The sequence below is a fragment of the Pezoporus occidentalis genome, unplaced genomic scaffold (assembly GCF_034315485.1).
Source record: "Pezoporus occidentalis ecotype Australia unplaced genomic scaffold, CSIRO_AGI_Poc_V1 ctg22, whole genome shotgun sequence".
NCBI classification, from domain to species: Eukaryota; Metazoa; Chordata; class Aves; order Psittaciformes; family Psittacidae; genus Pezoporus; species Pezoporus occidentalis.
In genome coordinates this window covers 4,428,551-4,449,471 of record NW_026914072.1, presented here as the reverse complement: position 1 = coordinate 4,449,471, position 20,921 = coordinate 4,428,551, and the positions used below count along the sequence as shown (strand labels likewise).

General features: G+C 40.3%; 1 protein-coding gene across 5 annotated transcripts in view; it reads left to right on the top strand.

Moving 5' to 3' along the window:
• Positions 1–20,921, top strand: part of HIPK3 (homeodomain interacting protein kinase 3) — a 100,849-nt gene that overhangs the window by 16,250 nt on the left and 63,678 nt on the right. For 2 of the 5 annotated variants that reach the window (XM_062620261.1, XM_062620260.1), the window contains exon 1: positions 19,393–19,701. The exons of 1 other annotated variant lie outside the window; for it this stretch is intronic. The gene's annotated coding sequence lies outside the window, so the exon portion shown is untranslated. Of the gene's footprint in view, positions 1–19,392; positions 19,702–19,772; positions 20,402–20,921 lie in introns of those variants that run through there. 2 more of the 5 variants (XM_062620257.1, XM_062620259.1) reach the window with 2 other exon arrangements.

Genomic DNA, 20,921 nt, shown 5'->3' with positions numbered 1-20,921 from the left:
TTCTCTACAGTGTACTTCTCTTTCCAAAATTCCATCTACTAAAATACATGAGTGTGTGTTTGCAATATTTGCAAGTTTGGAAGAAAAAAAAAGAAAAGATGCTGCAAACATTATTTGCCAATTTGGAGCCACCCTTTGGTTTGTGACAAAAAACTGTCATGAAGTTGGGAATCTCTAGAAAAGCCTTGTCTGTTCCCATAGAAATTTTTAGTCCAAAATGCTGACTAATGGATCCAAGAGAGATACAGAGCAGCAGTGGTCTGGGCCTTCCCACTAGTGTAAACTTATATTCCTTTGACTTTTCTCATGCCTTCCAAGGCTCTGTCTCTTGGGGTCTTGCTTGCCTCTGGCAAGTAGTATTGTTTTCTGTCTTGGTCAGGACTCTTCTGCAGATAAACCAACAACAAAATAAAGCAGAATAGCTTAACAGAAAGAAAAATGGATTTGGAATGCTGCTTTTGATGGGAGGCCAGGCTCTGCCTGGCTTTTGTGCATCAAGTGGTATAAGAGCTACAAGGAGCATCATGTATCCTTCATGCAACATGTAGGCAAGAAAAGGTGTATTAATTTCTCCTGCTATGTGTGTAAACCAGGGGACAAATGTTGCCAGAATGGGGATGGACAAGAGGACCCAGATGACTCTCTCTTCCATGTAAATTTCTACAAAACAGAAGGGGAAGGCTTCAGTGCTTTCTCATCAGAAATGGCAGGTCTTAGGAATCTCTGCTAAGTTTCACAACAGCTGTTTTTTGGCTTGTTTTGTTTTCCTAAATCTTGCTGTTCTTAAAAAATACATTGTAAGTTGAGTTAGTGGGGGTGAGGTGGGGGTGGGAGTGCTGTTGTGCAACTGTTTCAGAAAAGGGAACAAAGAAGTGAACTTTAAAAACACACTCGAATTTAAACTAACCCACCATTTGTTATTATTTGGATATCTTTTGGATGGATGGCTAACTGCTTTAGTTTCTAGGTCTATAGCATTCACACAACCTTCTCCAATAACTGTATCCCTCAGAGTGGATGACTTCATAAAAGCACTAGCTTTTCCCCAGATTTCATAGAGCAGTACAGTATTTTACCACTGCAATGCCATGAGTTTAGGGTTGGGTTTTTTTGTTGTTGTTTTGTTTTTTTTTAATTTGAGCATTAATTAGCATCATGTTTATTAAATACTTACTGAAGGTATGATTCTGCAAACTCTTAATTCCAGAAGATTACACTGGGAATTCTCAGGCAGTGATTGTTCACGTGACTAAAATTGTTCCTGTAAATACATTTTTACAGGAATAAAATTATATACCCTAAATACTGTAAGTTATAGGGATTCTGGATTAAAACTGGACTTTGTAAATAGAACACAGATATTATCACTGTCTCTGCATTCCTACAATGTCTTTTATAAATTTCCTCCCTTCACAACTTTTCCTTCCTTCAGAAGTCATACTCCTGGCATAGACGGTTTTGAACCTGAAGTTTGAACTTCGGGTTTGTATAAACTAAGTAGTAGAGCCGTATCACTAGCTCTGAATTTGCTTTGGGTTGCTCTGTGCTCCAAAATTTTATTTATTTAATGCTTTGAGGTGCAAGTGTGATCAGAGAATGCACTATAAATGTTACTAAAACTGTATTACATCAGCATTAAGATGAATTATGAAAGAAAAATGTACAATTCAATACACTTTTGTAAGAGAGAATAGATGATGCCTGTATTCACATCATCAAAAAAATAGTTGTTTAATAATTAAAGGTTGCATTCTGTATATACAGAACTGTGGAAATAAGTGTTCTATCTGATTTCGGAGATACTTTTAATATACTTAAGAGTATTGCTCATACAGATACTGACAGAATTATTTGGAATTCAAGTCTCTACTTGTGCACCAGAGTTCACTTCCTGTTGTAGTCACAAATTGTTTGTTTTTTTTCATAGAATGACCGTCTTTGCATTTTTATGCTAAGTATTAATATCTTGAGCAGCTTGGAATTTAAGAAAGTATTTTGGTGTAGTGTACATTTATTCATTTTCATAAGCTTGCACGTCAGTTGCACGGCATATTAGAGGCTGAATGATGGAGTGGCATTGAATTATGATCAGATTTCTGTGCTGGCTTCGTCGCTCCATTGCCTTGCTACTTGAGGGTGCAAAAATTTAGAATTAAGGTTGCCTTAAAAGGTAATTCTATCCTCTCTCTTGCATGCGCCAAACATCATGCTTAATTGCTGGAGAGAGGAAACTGCATCCATCCCAAGTATGAGCATGCCTCAGGCTGCAAGAAAGGGAAAGGAAGTCATGCCTTGAATTGTCTGATCTTCCAGCTTTGTTGGCAGAGTGAAAGCAGCAAGGTGGTGAGAAGTTTCCTTTTCTTTTGCCCTGTGATTGGAGAAAAATATAGGTTAGCCTTTAAATTTCTGTGGGAAGCAGGATATGAAGCAGCATTTCCCTGTGCTTTGTTAAACTATGCCTAACTTGAAAAAGAAGGGAAGAGAAACCCCATGCCTGTTACTGTAGGTGGGAACTTTATAGTAGTGCTGCTTTTTGACTTCTTTTCTGGTGAATTGTTACTTTGGCAATATGCATTACTTTGTGCTACTAGCAAATGTTGGTAAAAATAATCAGCATATAAAAAAGAGAAATAGCTTCTTTGTATCATGTGCAACTTAAATTGCCTGGATTATCCAAAGAAAAGACTGAGTGCAAGTGGTGATTAGAGACTTTGCTTGTCATGAATTTTATATACCTCCTTCCACTTCCAAATATTAAAATTCAAGGTAATTAAACTAGTATTGCATGTTTTATATTGTTCAGTTTCCCTGGTTTATTTTGTATTTTTATATAAAGAAAAATCTATTTTAAAAGCTTTTTGAAAACTCTTTCTCTTCCATCTGGCATGGGGAGCATTTCTAGAGGGGAGGGGAAAGAGTACTGTCTGAGGTAAATTTGATAGTAGAAGATGGGTTAAAACAAGAGGCACTTAAACTAATTTAATTAATGCCATGGTGAATTTAAGAATATGCTGTCCGTTACAAGCATAAACATAGATCAGTAGCTGAATTAAGGAAGCAGTATTAGACTGCACCTGTTGGGTTTCAAACTGAATTCAGACCTTGTTTCAGTATTGCAGTTGGGACTGGCAGTTGCTGAAGGGATTAAATTATTTAAAGCCTTCAGCTGGCTAGTGTAGGCTAGCAGTAGCTTATAAAACACTTAATCTATTTTTTTAATCTCTTCATATGTTTGCTTTACTTAGACAGTAAAACTATACATGACACACACCTGCCACATTCTGAAGCTTCTTTGTCGCATAGTTTAAATTCATCAATTAGAGCAGCCTTTAAATTGTAACCATTTGGGTTTCTTTGACAATACACTTCTTGTTAGCTTGTACGTTTTTCTTTGATGAGCTCAAAACCAAGCATGAAGTATGCAGACATAAAGTCCTTTTTTCCACCATTTCCTTTAAAAAGAGGTTCCCTTCTCAAGGCAAATGATGCTCTCCAAATAATTGACGTTTACTGTTACCATTTGGATTGCGATTGAAAAAGGAAACTAATTTCAAACAGTTTGGAGCTCTGGAACTATTTTTGCAGCATGTTAGCCAACTGCTTACACAGTAGTGCAGTAAACCAGTTCAGAAATAGATAATACTGTTTAGCTTGTTATGTGATATGCCACTTGTTTCTGGAAAGCTAAGAGTAAGTAATGAGTAGTTACAATATGGATTGGATGGAAAAGCAATCTGGATAGCTGTGCAACACAGGATTAATTAGGTAAATCCTCTTAGGTTTGATTAGCCATTGCTTAGATCTATAGTTTATTTTTCATTGGTTGCTCCTGTTAATGTCTCCTTTCTGTCGAAGTTTATTACTCGGATTTCAGTTTGGCATCATACCTTTTTTGTGTCAAAATGAAGTGCCACTGAATTAACTCACACCAATCCAAATAATAAGCAGAGTAACATCTGGAGTAAATTCAAATCAGTTTTGGCATTCTTTTAAGAGTCTTTTTAAGAATAAACTTCTTGTAAGGGTAATTTCTGTTTTGTTCAGCAAAAGATGTATTAAGTCTTTTTAATTTGGCCTTCAATGTTAAGCTACAGGACAAATGGCCATCTGTATCTGCTAATAAGGATGAGTAAATGCTTATTAACGGAGAGGAAATGGTTCCTGCAGTATGCTCTTCATAAAAAGCATATGTTGTTGATATTTATGGCCAACCTTTAATATTTTTCTCCTTTTTCATTAACACAGTGAAACTGTGGTTTTATTTCTGTAAAATGAGTTCTTGTAGCACCATCAGTAAAAAATAACAGGTACTTGCTCTACTCTAGACTTTTTTTGATAACGTATAGTGCAAACTTGAAAAATTCAAAGTGCTTGTGTTGAAGTTGTTTCACTAATCAGTGTTTCTTATCTCACACTCTCAAACCTTTTTTATTGGAGTATGCCATTCTTTAGGAATAAGAAAGGAAAGGACAGAGGAGAAATAAAAATTATTATGAGGAATAAAAATTCTTCCCCCTGGCCCTCAAGGGGCACAGAAAGTACAAGACAGGCACCTCAGGAAGAAAGCTAAATGGCTCAGTCAACTGGGGATATGCAAGAAGGCATGGGAGGAATTGGGCATTTCAGTGGGTGGTAATCAGAGTTTCATCAGCGCTGGGATTTCATATGGTTATACAATGCTTTTGTACATGTCAGGGCAAGGCTTCATGAGCACAAAATCTTGAAGAACAGTGTCCCTCTTTTTAGTACTCCTTCTGCAGAACAATTTGTTAGTTAGAATTTATGGCAAATACTTTTTCAGTAGTCTTCTAAGTATTGCATCTTCTAGAAGAAAGTATTATGTCCGGAATTCTATTTCACCTTGAATGTCCTAGAAAACTTATCTTCATCTATGATTGATCAGCTGATCTGACCAGATCAGATGATCATCTAATATGATCTGGTCTAGTGAAAGGTGTCCCAGCCCAGGGCAGAGGGGTGGAACTAGATGAGCTTTAAGGTCCCTTCCAACCTAAACCAGCCTGTGATTCTATGATCTTCAAAAGCAAATTATAATAGAAATTTAACTCTTAGAATACAAGGCTTTTTAATAGAAAATCAACTGAATATTGTAGTTGTTTCTAAAACCTATAAGAAGAGAGAGAACAGAATGCTAGTTGGAAGAGACAAGTGGGGAATGCAGATGATTAAATAGTGCCTTCATAGCCTTCCCATTCCTTAAGCTGATGCAGGAGCCAGGTTGGTGTCTGTGAAAGATGAGAACTATCCCAGTTTACTTCTGTCTGACAGCCCCCTTGGGAACCATTTCAGCAGCCAGGCAGGTTTGGAGTACAGCGTGTGCCCTGGTACACCTCTGTGCTGGAGGCACGAAACTGTGCTTCAGAAACCTCAGTTCCCAGCGTTGATCAGAATTATGGCACACAAGGAGGTGGAAGACCTCCTTTTGAGTGTGTAGACACACCTTTTGAGTGTGCAGGAGGACAGCTCTGGAAATGGAAAAATAATCATGCAGCCCAGGAGAAGTATGTTCTTGATATAGGATTTAAAAAAATAGTAAATTAAATGTGATTAACATTGTTAAACTTCTACAACATTGGCTAACTGTAAAGTTCAATCTCATTCAAAGAAAATCAAAACTTTGCTGTTGGTACAGCTGACTTTGTACTTCCTGACAGACCACTACAATCCATTATGAGTTTCCTTAACTGGAATGTAAATTTGCTATAAAGCTTTTTCTGATTGAGGAAATTAAAAAAAATAAAACCAAAAAAGCACACTTTTCCCATTGTTTCTCTTTGTTTCCTTGGCTGGTTTTCAGTCCTGCTGTGTTGTTGGACATCAGGGCATAAGACAGCACCACGACTTCTGTGAACACATCTGTGGGTGGTTTAGCTCTGCACTGAAATGGTGTCAGTGAGAGGAAATTATGCAGGTGACTGCAAAATCTGTCACCATATGCCTCCCATTCCATGACTGAAGGGGAGAGTTTGAAAAACATTGAGAAGTCTTTGGCAAAATGGTACAATTAATACCCGCCAGCTTGATGCTAGGAGGAGAAAGATGAGCTTAAGGTCTGAGCCATGCGTATCTTCCCTGACAGCCTTCTAGATGATGGTGGGGTGCAGCTCCCCCCGTCATTGGTGGGTGTCATTCCCAGCCTGCCAAGAACCATTTCAGATAATTAAGCAACATGATGAGTACAAGATTGGCAGCAATTACAGTTTTCCTGAGCCACTGCTTGGTCAGAAACTGGTATTGAGGCACTGTCAGTCAGTACTTTGTGCTGTGGGATGGGATGTACCAGTTGGCCTCATGAGGCAAACTCATTTCAAGAGCTTTAATAATAGGGGGGTGACTCTCAATGAATGAGGAAACAGCTTCTTTTTTTTTTTTAATTTTGTTTTTGTTTTTAAACAAAACCATAAACCAAACCACACAATTTGCAGTACCTGCACATTCCTGATACCAGGGATGGGATTATATTTGTAAAGTTCTCTTATAGAATAAAATATTCAGAGAGGTTTTATTTTGATTAGCACCTAGATTAGGTTCAGAAAGTTTTGCAGTATTTAGCAGTCTTTTCTGGGAAATACTGATTAAACCTGGTTTAGAAAAAGGCTGATTCAACTAGGTTGACAGGATTCATGAAAGTGCAATTTTGTAAATATCTGTCATAAATAATGGTAACATGTTGCAATGTAATCAAACTGTTGCATTTAAATCACGTTTTTCTGCCAATATACTTCAGCTCAGTTATTTCTGAGGGCTGTCTTGATGTGTCTTAGGTAGAAGAATCTTTCTAGAGATGCCAAAGCAAACATTTTAGGGGATGTGTTAACTACCTCATTGCTAGGAACCCATGAGCATCAACTAAGCAAGACCAGTATACAGAGAGAGAGACAAAAATACGTAAAATTGTCTGGAGAAAAAACAAAGCAGACTTCTCATTGTGATTTGTGGAAATAGGAAGCTGTGAGTTTTTTGTGGACTGAAATTAATCCTTTTAAAGCAACATTAGATATATTCCCTGCCACAGATTACTTCTAATGGTAAAATATATGCTAGCTAGCTCAGATAAAATAGTTCTCTGAGCTAATATTCATTTAGGATTAGAGTGAAAAATAGATTTCACCTTCTCATATAAACTAATTCCAAATTAAGATTTAAATTAAAGGGATAGAAAGAGGTCTTAAAAATAAATCACTTTGGAAGCCTCACAAGTTCGTTACAGTTTGTCTAATAAGCATCCAGCTTTAAAAATTATACTCTAAAAAGTATTATTCAGACAAGAGTATCACTGAAGGTGTTTTAAGAAGTAAGTTTGATTCCACAGTCATTTAGTGAGGGTAATAAGGTACAAAAGCGAGTGCAAAATCATTGTAAATAATGTAAATGCAAATGATGCTGGAAATGACAGAATTGTGTCTGCTAGATCAGGAGACATTTCTGATGCTTCTGGTGAAAGACACACTTCTTGAATTGAAAAGGGGAAATGACCAGGTTGCTGCAATCAAGATACTCCATCACTGATCAGAAATACAGCTCTGAGCTGCTGTTTTCCTCTGTATATAGAGCAAGTCTATTAAGGGACACAAGTTAACCAGCTCATGGCTTAGTGCAAAGGCTACAGACAGTGGTTATAGTTTAAAGTGCCTTATACTAAGAACACCACTGTTAAAGAACTAGATAACTAGGCAATTTCCTAGTTATAGTTTTAATTAAAAGTAATATTTTGAGCTTGGAATTGAAATGTGATAAAGAAGCAATTATTGAATTAAACTTGTGCTTTTCAGTATCGTCTGCTGAGTGGAATGCTTTTCTGGCTTAAAAGCCCATGTAAGCAGCTAAAGCAATCTTTTACACATGTAATAGATACAACTGTTTAATAAAAAATAAGTGAAGAGCTACTCATACCCTGCTGTGAAGCAGTTATTAGCTTCTAGAATAATACATGAATTTGTGTCTGCTAAAGAAATGCATTTAAATGGTAAAGAATGTTTGATGACTGATAGTTACGTTTCATGTGTTAAACCAAAAATATTTATATTGCTTTTGAATTTCACATGCAAATAGCTGTCATCATTCTGGGGTACAAAAAGCTGATTTCCCTATGTGGCATGTAATGATGAATGCAACCACCCTAACAATCCACGGTTTTCTTTTGGTGGCTTTTTTTATACTTTTCTCAGTATGATTTTGGTCTCCAAGTACTGGCTTTTGAGGGTATGTTGGTACACATGTAATTGGTACTTGGAGAAATGGGGAAATACCTCAGTAAGATTTTGACCCCACTCATGTTGGTGATGTGCTTTTTGAAGATTCCAGTGAGGCTGATACCATATTCTTGGTCTTCACATGGTATACACATTTTTGTCTTTCATGAGAGGCAAAATATTGGCAGCCCAACAATAATGGATAACGCTGGCACTGGCAAACTTTTTTCCTTCGGGAAGTAAGGGCTCCTGAGGCAGGCAGGCAGCTGGTGGACTGCTATGACTCTGCCTATAGTGCTGGCCAACATTGTCTCCTCTTTCCTTGTATACCCCCTTTTTCTGTCAGAATCCATCTGTTGTCTCTTGTCTGATACTTAGCTAGCAAACTCTGTAATATTTAATTCAGAAGCCGTAATTTTTGTTTCTATTTTAGGTGACTCCTGACCATGAAATTCTGTCCCATAATTTGGGCTACTCTGCTAATATTACTGTTTCTATGTCTATCAAAATTAATACCAATATTCTGTGTATTTCCACTAACTCCTGTTAGTAATTTAAGCATTATGTGATTTTGATTGACTTTTATGTAGTAGTTATAACAAAGACCTGTAGATACTTGAATGAAAATTTAACTGTTACTATTATTCCAGCATTGATCTTAATAGCTGTATGCATAAGGAACTTGATAAATAAAATATTCAGTGTGCAGATTTTCTTCAGTAATCAATAATCATCTGGAGCCATATTAATCCTAGAAATAATTTTCCTGACCATAATGGGTTTGCACCAGGAATTCATTTATCTGGTGTTGCTTGTGTTGTGTGTAACTGTCCATTAGCTTCCTTTCCTTTCTGCAGTGAGATGGTAGAAGATCAGGGCTCAGCCCTTATGATGCTGATCCTCCTGGCCTGTTCCTGAATGTATTATGATTAATAGCTAATACCACTGGTGGTGATAATGTTCATATTGTGTGATTAACAAATACAAAGAAGAAATCTAGGTATAAAAGGAAACTGCATGAGGTATAGGGAGGAGAGTGAAGCTAATACCAGGACTGCTTTTCTGCATGTTGGTTGTAGTGTAGGATCTGGTACCCTGTGTGCAATGCTGGCTGCTGTTGCCATGGAGACTGCTGAACACAGACCTTCTGTCCACCTGGGACCTCAGTTGCATGGGGAAGCCGTCAGGATTTCTCTCCAAGTAATAACTTCATTTCCATGGTCTAGGGTGCCGCTTCCCAATACGTGTGCATGTCCTTTCCTTGTTTTGTAATCTCCACTTTAGTATAAATGAGAAACGAGTGAATAAAAACTGGTCACACACATCTACACTAAATACTTAGGGCTCAAAAAGAAATACCTTAAACCAGTGAATTAAATGGCATTGCTTTTACTCTATAGACAGATTGGTTGAAAAGTCCACACCTATAGCAGTAGTAAATACTGCTTTTTTTTTTTCTGCTCTTTTCATGCCTTAATTTTGGGATATTTCAGTCTGTGCCCTAACACTTGCCCTTTTATCCATGATCTTGAGCTGCTTTTAGGTGTTTTTGTGAAACATGAGTGATAGGTGATACATTTCCTCAGCTATCTGCACTTCTAGGATGCACTTTTAGGACATTTTGAGGTATTACCCAGAGTAAGAACTCTAGTGTTTAAAATTTATGACATGGAATCATAAATTCAACTGAGTAACAAAGCATATTTTTAATTGAAATCTGAGAGTAGCCAGCTCTTTATTTTTAAAATATTTTATAAAATGCATATAGAAAAATAAGTAAGTCTCAAAGGTGGTTGTTGAGGAAGGAAAAGGATAAATTGGCACAACATGCATGAAGTACATCAATCACTGGTGGATGCGCTATTTAGGTAATACATGTGTCGTGGTTTAAACCCAGTCAGGTAGCTTGTTCAATTTACACTTCTTAAATTGTATTTGTCTAGAATAGCTGTACACCTTTTCCTTTTTAAAATATGGCACAACATGCATGAAGTACATCAATCACTGGTGGATGCGCTATTTAGGTAATACATGCCAGTTCATTACCTTATTCTGAGAGATGCAGTCTATGTTTAAAAAGAAAAAAAACTGAAAATGGTCCTGAGGTTCAGTGCACATATTAGAACTGTAGGAATTGTGTTTTCTAAGTCACAAGTACAGTGTTGGCACAAACAACATCTTTGTAGAAGGATCTCCAATTCTCTATTTACTTGAGACCTTCTGTCTCATTTAAATAGCAGCTGAGATTGATACTGTGGGCCTTTCCTTGGGCCTCTGTGTCCTGATGGCAATTTTTCCATTACTTGTAGTCTCCTCCAAGAGAATCTACAGCAAGATTGTTTCACTGCTTTTGCAAAACTCTGAAGATAACATTAAAATTTAGCATGTACATATTCAGTAAAATCTCATTGTGAGCCAGCAAGGCTCAGACTTCCTGGTGTAGCAATCACGTGTGATGCTTTGCAGTCTCTGTCACTTCATTTTCTCACCTGTTGTATCTCATCACTGTTCATTTTAGTGCTGAACATGACATGATGCCTATGACCATGTTTTTATTTATACATAGATTTGCCATTTCCCTTTCAATTTCTGCTTGTCACCTTCTTTTAAACATGAAATCATATATGTGTAGGGTTGTATTCTCTGTTCCAATAACAGAGTGGTAATTATATCAAAGGACCATAAAGCCAGAAAAAACAACCAATTTCCTGTCTGCCTTCACCCCAGATCTAATTAAGATGTTACATGGGTAGACACACTGTCTTCAAAAACTGATGCTGTGGCAATATTTTATGTATTTTACACTAAAACATTTGTTATTTAATCAAAAGTCTTTGTAATCTAAGAAAATAACATGAGCTTTAAGTCTTCATAACAGCAGTATGCTTAAAAAAGGCAAATGAAAATATTTATAAACCTTTTCCTATGATTAAAATGTTTATAAACTTTAAAATTTAGAAGCTAATGCATGGCCACCATCTACTGCATATGCAGTTAGCTAAGTGGAAATGTTACCTTATCTTCCCCTCCATTGTTTGAAGAGAGATTGCTTAGAGGTTACAGTATTTGGTGGACCATAATGACTGGCTGGAGCTATTGTTCTTGTGATGCGATACCTTCTGCCAAGTGTCTCATTACTAGGAGTGGACGTGGTGTATTTCACTGGGTCAAAACAATTCATTAAACTGCTGCTGAACACCACGTTTTCCTTTGGAACAGATTTGGGCTGTTAGTGGTTTGGAACAGAAAACTAAGACAAAATAAGCACAAGTTAGTTTTTTAACATTTGGGAAATTTCTTCAGAATATTTGTATCTCAGTATGAACACATTTATAGGAAAATAAGTTCTTAGAACTTAGAAAGAAATGTTTTGGATTTTTTCCATATAATGGTTTGATCTGGTTTCATCACCCAGGTAATTAAAACGTGCTTGTTCTGTTGTTCATTCTAGCAGGAGAGTCTCTAATGTGGTAATTTCAATCTTTAGAAGATATTTTTAACTGATATTTCATTAATGATGTCTCATGGGGAGGGAAATAAGGAAGACTTTAAGATACCTACTTTTAGAAAGTAGGAAAACGGATGGGTGAGTTCCTGATGTATTAAGCTATTAACGGAGGCTGTAGGTGAACATTTGCAAGCCGTGTGCAAATTGACTTGGGTAAAACTGCTTCTCAGGAAGGATTTGTGCCACAGACAAGATTAGTAGCAGGACCTTTCATCAGTGTAACAAAAGGGTTGTTTGGTTTGGTTAGGTTTTAATGTGGTCAGACTCTAGCTGCTGATAGCAAAGCCCTGGCTCAGTCCTCAAGTGCTCTGACTGTGAAGTTGGAAGGACCCAGGTAATGAGGTGGTCTTCCATTTAATTCTGAAACAGGCTTGGATGCAATTCACTGCCTGCCAGAGTTAAACTAGGTTGCACACCTGTCTGCTGGGGTTTGTGGGGGACAGTGATGGATTTGTCATCAAGATAAAACTTCTCTTTGCCATGATAAATCATCAGCCCAAACTAGGAGTTAATTAATCAGACTATTTACTTTAAAAGGCTTTGGAATGTGTCCCAAAAGCACAACCCTAGGAATCTTTATTCAAGTAAATAGTGTTCCTGGAGTCAGTGGACCTGTTAATAAGCAGCTACTCACTTGAGTAATGCAGGATTATGTTTTAATTCTGTGATTTGACTGCCTGCTTATGTTTAATGATATTTATTTGTTGGAATGATGCATTTTGGGAAGTGAGGTCAGCTGGAACATTTGTGGTGTTCATCTCTCTGCAGGCCTTGATCTTGCAATGTATCAGTCCCTAAAAAAAGAAGTGATTACTCAACTGTAAACCTGAAATGATTGGTAATGTTAGTGGATGGTACCCTATGAATATTCTCAAGTGTAGGGTGCAGAAATGATGCTCATTTCAAAACAATGGTAGAAAGCACAATATTTTCTATTAACGATTTTACAAATTAACACTATATAATTGGTTTATTAGTTTTAAGTAAGTTTCAGGTTGTTTTTTTTTTTCTATTTTGAAAAGTTGGTTTTCTCCTCCATACAAACAACATTTCCATATTGTCTTAACTTTTTATCTTAAGTAAAAATACTTTCCCCTAACATTTTGATATCAGTGATTTGGTAACTTTATTTTTACTATGCTCGAAAATGAAGCATAGCTTTTATAGCCAGCAATTAAAAGCTGCATTTTCTTTTTTATTTTGAAATCTGTCAGTGTGATTCTGTGTTACAATTCTTACTTTTCATTGATGGCCTTGGATGTTATTTTTCTCAGATTATATCAGGTTCTCACAGTTTTGTTGTGGAGTATTCTCATATGGTAAAATATTTGTCCTTGCCAAGTGCCTCAAACACTCAAACACAGTGGATTCTTGTACACATTTGACATTTGTTAATCCTAACAATCACTTCAAATTATTTTCCTGCTGGAGAGAGAGAATAAAAAATTTGACTTTTAAATATTCTTATGTGAAAACACTGGAAAGGCTACATGAAAATAGCAAGACTCTTAAAAGAAAATTTACAGCTTCAAACTACAAATTTACATTATCATGACACATTTCATGAATATTACCCTTTCCTTGTGGATCTCCTAAGGTGTATGCATGAGGAATTATTTTGATCAGGCTTGTTCAGCCTGGAGAAGAGAAGGCTCATGGGAGACCTTGTAATAGTCTTCCAGTATGTAAAGGGGGCCTACAAGAAATCTGGAGAGGGTCTTTTGACAAGAGCCTGCAGTGACAGGACACGGGAAAATGGCTTTAAGCTGACAGAGTGGAGATTTAGGTTGGATATTAGGAAGAAGTTCTTCCCTGTGAGGGTGGTGAGGCCTAGCACAGGTTGCCCAGAGAAGCTGTGGTTGCCCCATCCCTGGCAGTGTTAAGGCCAGGTTGGACAGGGCCTGGAGCAACCTGGTAGTGGAGGGTGTCCCTGCTCATGGCAGTGGATTGGAACTGGATGAGCTTTAAGGTCTTTTCCAACCCAAAGCAGTCTGTGATCCTATGATAGTTCTATGGCTCCTACAAAGTCACAAAAACAGACTGAAAAGGAAAATAGAGATGGAAAAATAAAATACCATGTACATTATAGTTCACATGGTCCAGGAAAGATGTTTAAACTACCTTGTAGAATACTGTATTACTCTTAACTATTTATGGTCATCTGTAAATATGAACAAGAACTTAGTATACCTTAAGACATCTGTCAAATCTACACCTATTGATGTAATATGAGCACAAGCAGAGAAATAAGTGTTTCACAGTATCTCTGAACAATATAATCTGTAACAAGTGGCAGGGTGACATTGTTTTTAAATGGAGCGGTCCCAGCTGGTTGTTTCAAAAACGTGGCACTTAAAAGAACAGTAAGGTTGAAAACAAACATATTTTTATTAAAAAAAAAAATAATCTGTAAATCCTAAGATGAAGTAGTAATTGTTTATATAATTTCAAGATAAACCCTTGATGTTTTTCCAGACCTTGATACTGGTCCTCAGCACCAACTCTTATAATCCGCTTCTATTGGGTTGCATCAGACCCAACATCAGAGGTTTCCTGCAGTTTCTTTTAATTTTTCAATGAAGACATAACAAATCAAGGCAGATTTTTTATTTTTTAATTTGGTGAGTACTTAACAGTTTGGGGTTTTTTTGGAAAGCTGTAAGTCCTTGCACAAGATTGGCTGCCCACCATTTTTCTTCAGGAAAGCCATCTAAGAGGCAGCTCATCTCAAGTCAGCCAGCTTTTATCTACATCATAATAAAAAATATTGAAATATTGTAAAGATTCCTTCTACTTTTCCTAAGACTTACCATTTTAGTCACCATGTTATTATCTTTGTATGCAAGACATGTTAATTTTCTAAGAATTACCAATTGGTAGAATTTGAATTGGCAATGTCAGAATGCTGTGTGAGGTTCCTTAGAACTAGGTTTTAAGGGTTGAGGGAAAAACAAGCATAAAGACAGGCAACTGAAGAATGCTTTCAGTCTGGTTTTCACCTTTGGAAGAGCCATAGAAGTGGATTGACCTTCATGTGTATCTTAGGAGATCCTCAGGGAATGGTGATGCCTTCATGAAAATGAACATCGGCATGAGCATGGCCCTTGAACAAAGCCCCAGAAAGCACCACCAGCCCATGGAAGTGTCTTCTGTCCTTTGCAGTTTTTAAATCTTATAGAGGATCCAGGCTGTTCGTTTAACTTGCAAATTAAACAGCAAGCAAGAAACAAAATACCCCCCTGCCTTTTCTTTTAGTCTTTTATTAAACCTGCTTTAGTAAAGTAAGTAGTATTTTGATGCAAAAAAAACCCAACCAAACAACCCAAAAAATGAAGTGGAAAATAAAAGCTGAAATATATGTGCTTATTTTTGAAAAGTACTTAAATAATGTGAACTGCATAGAGAAACTCGTGTTTTTTAATTGAAGGAACATAGTGCTTCTCAACTGACCTTCCACTTGTTGCAGAAAGAGCAAAGTGTATGTTTGCTTTAAATTTGAAAGTAATCTTCCATTTATGCCCAGCAACAGAAGGTTGGATTTCTCATATGTCTAGCAAACAAATCCATGGGGAGGGCATCTGGGGAACTTTGAACTAGGTATGAATATGATGGTAATCAGTGGAAAGTGTAAATTTGAATGTTTATGTTTTACAAAAGCACTTTTTATCAATGTAACTCTGATCCCTTTACAGGTTTCAGCAGAAATTTGGATCTTGAAAGGTTTTAATCCAAATGCATCACGCTCAATGCTTTGTCTCATAATACAAGTCATACTTCAGTGACAGTTACATCAGTTTAAAAAATACTTTAGATAAGGAATTGAGAGGATAAAAACCATAGTTAACTCTGTCCAGTCTTCTCTCTGTTTTGGGAGTATAAATATGGCAAGCATAAAATATTTCAGCCAATGCAAAAAACAGTATAGTAATACCATAATTTGAAGTCCTACCACAAATTAATTCACTGCTTGACAGATACTGCTAAATACTGTGGGAAAGACTAAAGACTATGGTTAAGAAAAGGTTAAGAAAAGAGAAAGCTTAAGAAAAAGAGAAATTGAAGTGGAACTGTCCCCTATTTCAGCCCCCTTCTGTGGATCAGTGCTTGCTGTTCATACTCTGCAGGCTAGGTGATTACAGCCCGGATACGTTCACTGGCCGCAACAGTGTGTTGCCAACCAGCATGCTTCTGAGCTGTTTAGATTTCGTAATTTCTCCCCAGAAAGCTAAAATGAAGTCTGCACAGCCCTACCTACTAGCTGACAAGGAAAAACTCTGCCTTCCCCTGTTTTGCTGGGTGAGTTGAATCTGCTAAATGGAGGGTTCTGAGTGGGAGAATTCAACTGGAAATGTGGAGAGCAGGTCAAGGAAATCATAAGAAAGCAGTTCTTCCCCTTTTCAGAGGGGTGGACTTTGAGCATGGCTTGCTGTTTCATGCAGTTGCACCCTGTGTTATTAGCGACCAGGTGAGGGGCCTGGTGGATGGAATTACAGCCCTACAGTCTCACCTTCTCCTGGCCCTTATCTTTGTTGTTTGGCACTTCTGGGTAGCTCTAATAGCGCAGCCTTGTTCAGGACTCAAGTTTGTTCAAGAGTTAAGAGCTCAGATGATCTAAACAACTCATAACCTGATATAAACAACTCATACTGGCCGTAAAAAGTGTTTTGATGATACAGCTTATAGCAGTTTGATGAGTAAAACAAATTGTTCTAGCCAAAGCATTTTCTGTCTGTGTCTACGCTTGGGATTTTGATAACAAAAATAGCACAGAATGTCATTGGTAGTTGTGCTGCCAGAAGTTCTCAGACTGCGTTTGTCCTCAGATCATCTCTTTTTTTTTGCTGCACATTTTGATTACATCAATTGGAAATACCTTCTTCTTTAACTTCTGTTTCTTCTTTCCACTTTGAGCACTCACACCTAACAATTGCTTAATCCTCTGTAAAGGTACAGGAACAAGGTGAAACAGAGGCCTGTGGAGAGGTGTGGTGTTTCAGTGCTGAAGTTTATAAATGAATATAAATGACATGGGCCTCCTTTCACAAAGTTACTTAAGTACTTTGAAACCAAACACTCCCCTCCAAGTGGTATCAGTAGTCCACACTACTTACAGGTGTAACAGGAGTTTCCATATTAACCCCTCGGCTTCCTGTCAGCACAAAATACCTGCCAAGAGAAAATCAGGGCAAGAATGTGTTCACTGTTTTTCAGCTGACAAAAGAAATCATGCAAGGGCTTCTCAGGCAGTCATGTTTAACCTCTGAAGAAATGTTCATCAGTGTTTAAAATTTGCTGATGCATCTAATGTTGCCTTACAGCATGTCGTGGGTAGTTAAAAACTCTTCTGTGCCCAAAGGAAGCCTTACAAGCAGTCAAGTGCCAGAGGAGGTTTGGCACTTCAGCTTGCTGTAGCGCTACTGGCCCTTTTATGCCAGGCGGACCCCTTAGTACAATGAGACTTGCACCTAGCACAGGGAAGACTTGAATTGAAACAGCATCCAAGTGAGGACAAACACTGTGTCCTCCAAGCAATTGGAGGAGTTTCAAAGAGATTTGAGAGTTTGATTACATGCTGGTGATGTTCCCATTGTAGGCTGAGGGGAAGTCTGGCTTCATCTGATTAGCAAAAACTGGAATATGAGGACCAGCCTGATGGTGGTGAGATGTTTTAGGAGGCTCTGTTATGTAGCAAACATGACCAACTCAAAATTCCAGAGAGAGAGACCAGTGTAATGGGAGAAGTTTATCCCTTATTTTCTAAACCTGAAATTTATTTGTGAAAGTTGGTGAAAATCATTCAGGCATATCAGCGGAGCATTGGATTCACAATTTTGTCTATTTTTAGAGGATCAATGTCATTCATGTTTACCATATTTGGGTCAATTTGGTTATCAAAAACTTGCATGGTGAAAAATAAGAGAACTAGAAATAGTTGTTAAAAAAACAGCTGTAAAAAATACGTCAAGACTAGGTAGTAGCTGAGGAGGAGGATTTGGGGATATTTCTTAGATCCCAAGTGTCTAATTTGGGGTGACACGTATGCCAGTTTATATCTGTGGATGGAATAGACACAGGCTGAATCAGCAGATATTTAATTCTTTGGTTGGTGAAGTCATTTTGGAGTTTGTATGGTTACAGCAAGAATGTTTATCAACATTTCAAGTCTTTTGAAATAGATTATAGGTTAATAAAACACATATCTGAGTAATTCCAGAGGACGTTATTTTCTGGGGGAGATGTGTGAAGAGAAGCTTGATTAATATCTGTAAAATTAGTAAGCAAAAGATGTGATGAGCGGTTCTTGAGAGCTGTAATTTACTAACACTGACACCCACCTATTTTTCTCCACCCCTAAATTATATGTCTCATTACTTACAAGACTGCATATTGGTGACGTGATGGTAGTAACTCCAGTGTTAGGTTTTAGTACTTTGGTACAATAACTCTGTCTTCTCCAATTAATTAATTCAAATTCTGACTTCAAATCTGACTCCTGGAACAGGGAATGCGAGAAAAATAGGGGAGTACACAGAGTTGTGCAAGTAAATAAAGAAATTCTTGGTTATTTTTGGCAAGAGGTGGAGAAGCATGTGATGACCAGTTGTAGCCAAGGATTTATCTTGGGGCTCACTACTTTATAGGCCAACAGCAATTCCTTTTTCTCCCCACATCAGCTGAATACTATTTAGGGTCAAGAATGCTGTTTGCAGAAGTTGACTAGTTCTACAAGCAACCACTAATATTTAAGTGATGTGTAACATTAGGGACATGTGAGGGTGCATCCTGTTGTTTTGGCAAGAGCTGAGCAAGGCAGAGCCTCTGATGGACTGTACTGTGGGACACAACATGGTCATTACGTTTGCTGTGTCCTGTTACTTCTGTAGCCAGTGGTGTGTCTGACTGTGGTGCCAGGGGCTGCTCAGCAGGGAAAGATGGCAGGCTGGACCTAGAAGGTTGGTGCTTCACTTTCAGGGCTGGGAAGGGGACTCACTTCATCTTATAATGCAGGAACCCTAACTTAAACAAGTCTGGAGTTGACGTGTTCATTCGCATATTGCCATCTTCTAAACTCCAGTTTTTGAGAGCTGGGTCTTTTCTGCGATGCATTCCTCATCCCAGAGGTCTGTGAATGATGTTACAGGAGCTGGTAGCCAAGGAGATGGGGACGAATCGCTCACCATTTTGTGTTTGGCAATTAGGAGTGAGTGCGGGCATTGGAGGACCACGGGGGGTTTGTGGGTGCTCCTTGAGGAGCTCAGTCATTCCTGGAGGAATTGCCTTCCTCCAGGTAGTGATGGACTGGGGTGGGTAGAGGCGAGTTCGCGGTGGGGGCATCTCAAGTTGCCCTCGCCGGTTTCCCCGGCGTACGCAGAGGGTCCTGCCTCAGCCTCGCCGCTAACCTGCAGCTTGCGTGGGGTGACGGCCACACACCTGCAGACGCCCGGCTTGCCCGAGCCGGGGTTGCCATGGCGGGCGGGGCAGCTCTGCCTATGCGCTGCGGGACTGATAGAGCGCTCGAGCGGCTCCGGCGGGGCCGGGTGGGGGCGCTGCCGCTGAGGCGCTGGGCGGGCGGCGGGAAGGCCCCGCAGGTTGGGCGCGGGTCCGAGGTACGCCGGAGCCCGCAGGCCCCCTCCGCAGAGGCCCCGCCGCTCTGTGGCGATGGGCGGCAGGCGCCGCTAGGCCGGCGCAGGCAGGGCAGCCGCGGAGGCGGGAGGAGGCATAGGAGGCGGCGGCCGGGGGCGGGCTGGGTCCCTCCCCGGGAAGATGAGGCGGAGGCCCGGGCTGCCGAGCGGGCTGAGCTGGGGCGCTTCCCTCCCAGCCGCCAGGACAAGATGGCAGCGGCCAAGTCGGCGGCGGCAGGAGCGGCGGGGGTGAGGCGCTGAGCCCGGCGGAGCGGCGCTTCACTGTGGCGCTCCCGGACATGTCCAGGGTGGCGGCGGCAGCTCCAGATCGGACGCCAGCGCGGCCCGCTCCGTGAAGGTGAGAGCCGGGCGAGGAGCGGGGCCGTCCCCGGCGAGCGGCGCTGCCTCCGCTGGCACCGTTCGCCTCTTTCCCAAGGGGGGCTGCGGGGCGGAGGGCCGGGGCAAGCCCTTACCCCCCTGCCCCGGGTGCGGCAGGCACGGTGCACCGCTGCCCTTGTCGGAGCCCCGCGGCGGGGAGCGGGCAGTACCGTTTCCCCTTCCTCTTCCCGTCGCCCTCGACGGCGCCTGCTCCGCCGCGCCCGCGAAGTTCCTCCGTCCCCGGCTCAGGGAAGCTCCCGCCCCGAGCGCTGCCTGGGTGCCCGGCGAGGCCGCCGCCGCCGCTCGGTGGGGGAAAGGCGTGGCCGCCCGCCTCGTCCGTTACCGGCCGCGAGGTGGTGGCGGGGCCGGGTAGATCCTGGCTATGCGCTGCTCCCCTCCCGGGCTCTCCGCGGCCCCCTCCCTCTTGTACAGTGCTCTCAGGCTGGCGGCGGGTGCTTCCCCGCGCTGCGCTTGGGGTCCCGGGGCGGTGCCCGGGTGCGGCGGTGGCTCCTCGTACCCCGGCGACACCCAGCCGGCGTTCCTCGGCCTGAGCCCCGAGCAGAGCCCCGCGGGAGCCGCTTCTCGCTTGGCGGTGGCTGGGATCGGGCGGGGGGCGAACGGTGCTGCCGGGTCGATGTAAATAAACACAACTGGAAAGGAAGTTGACGCTTCAAAATTTGGTCAGTTCCCAAAAACTAGCTGTGTAAAAACAGGCGGGGTGGTATTGTTGCTGGTGGTTTTAACATAGTGATTGCAGCAGGGATTGTGCTGGGTTTGTGTTGGTTCTCGATTCATCGTGGGATCAATTATAAAACTGGCAGATGCGTTTGCGTGTGTCTAACGCTGTAGGAAATGGTGATTTTCATTTTAAATTTTAGTTTACGTTAAGCCCTCAACCATCAGTGCTCTGTGCTTACGTATATATAAATATCTTTCTTTTGAGGCTATACTTTTGTTACGAGCTTTGCGTCTGACTTGGTGCCAAGCCAGGCTATGGTTTCCTTTTTTGTTAACTTTGTAAGTTGTTTTGAGATTCCCAGGCTTGCCTTCCCAGGAATTATGTGGCTCTCTGATGTTTTTGTATCTGCTTGTGTACAACCGTGTCTATTTCAGTTATTTTTGTATCTTGAAACTGTGGGAAAATGTGAAATTGACATGAGAGACAATTACATTGAGTAGAGCTGCGGTTGTTAATTACAA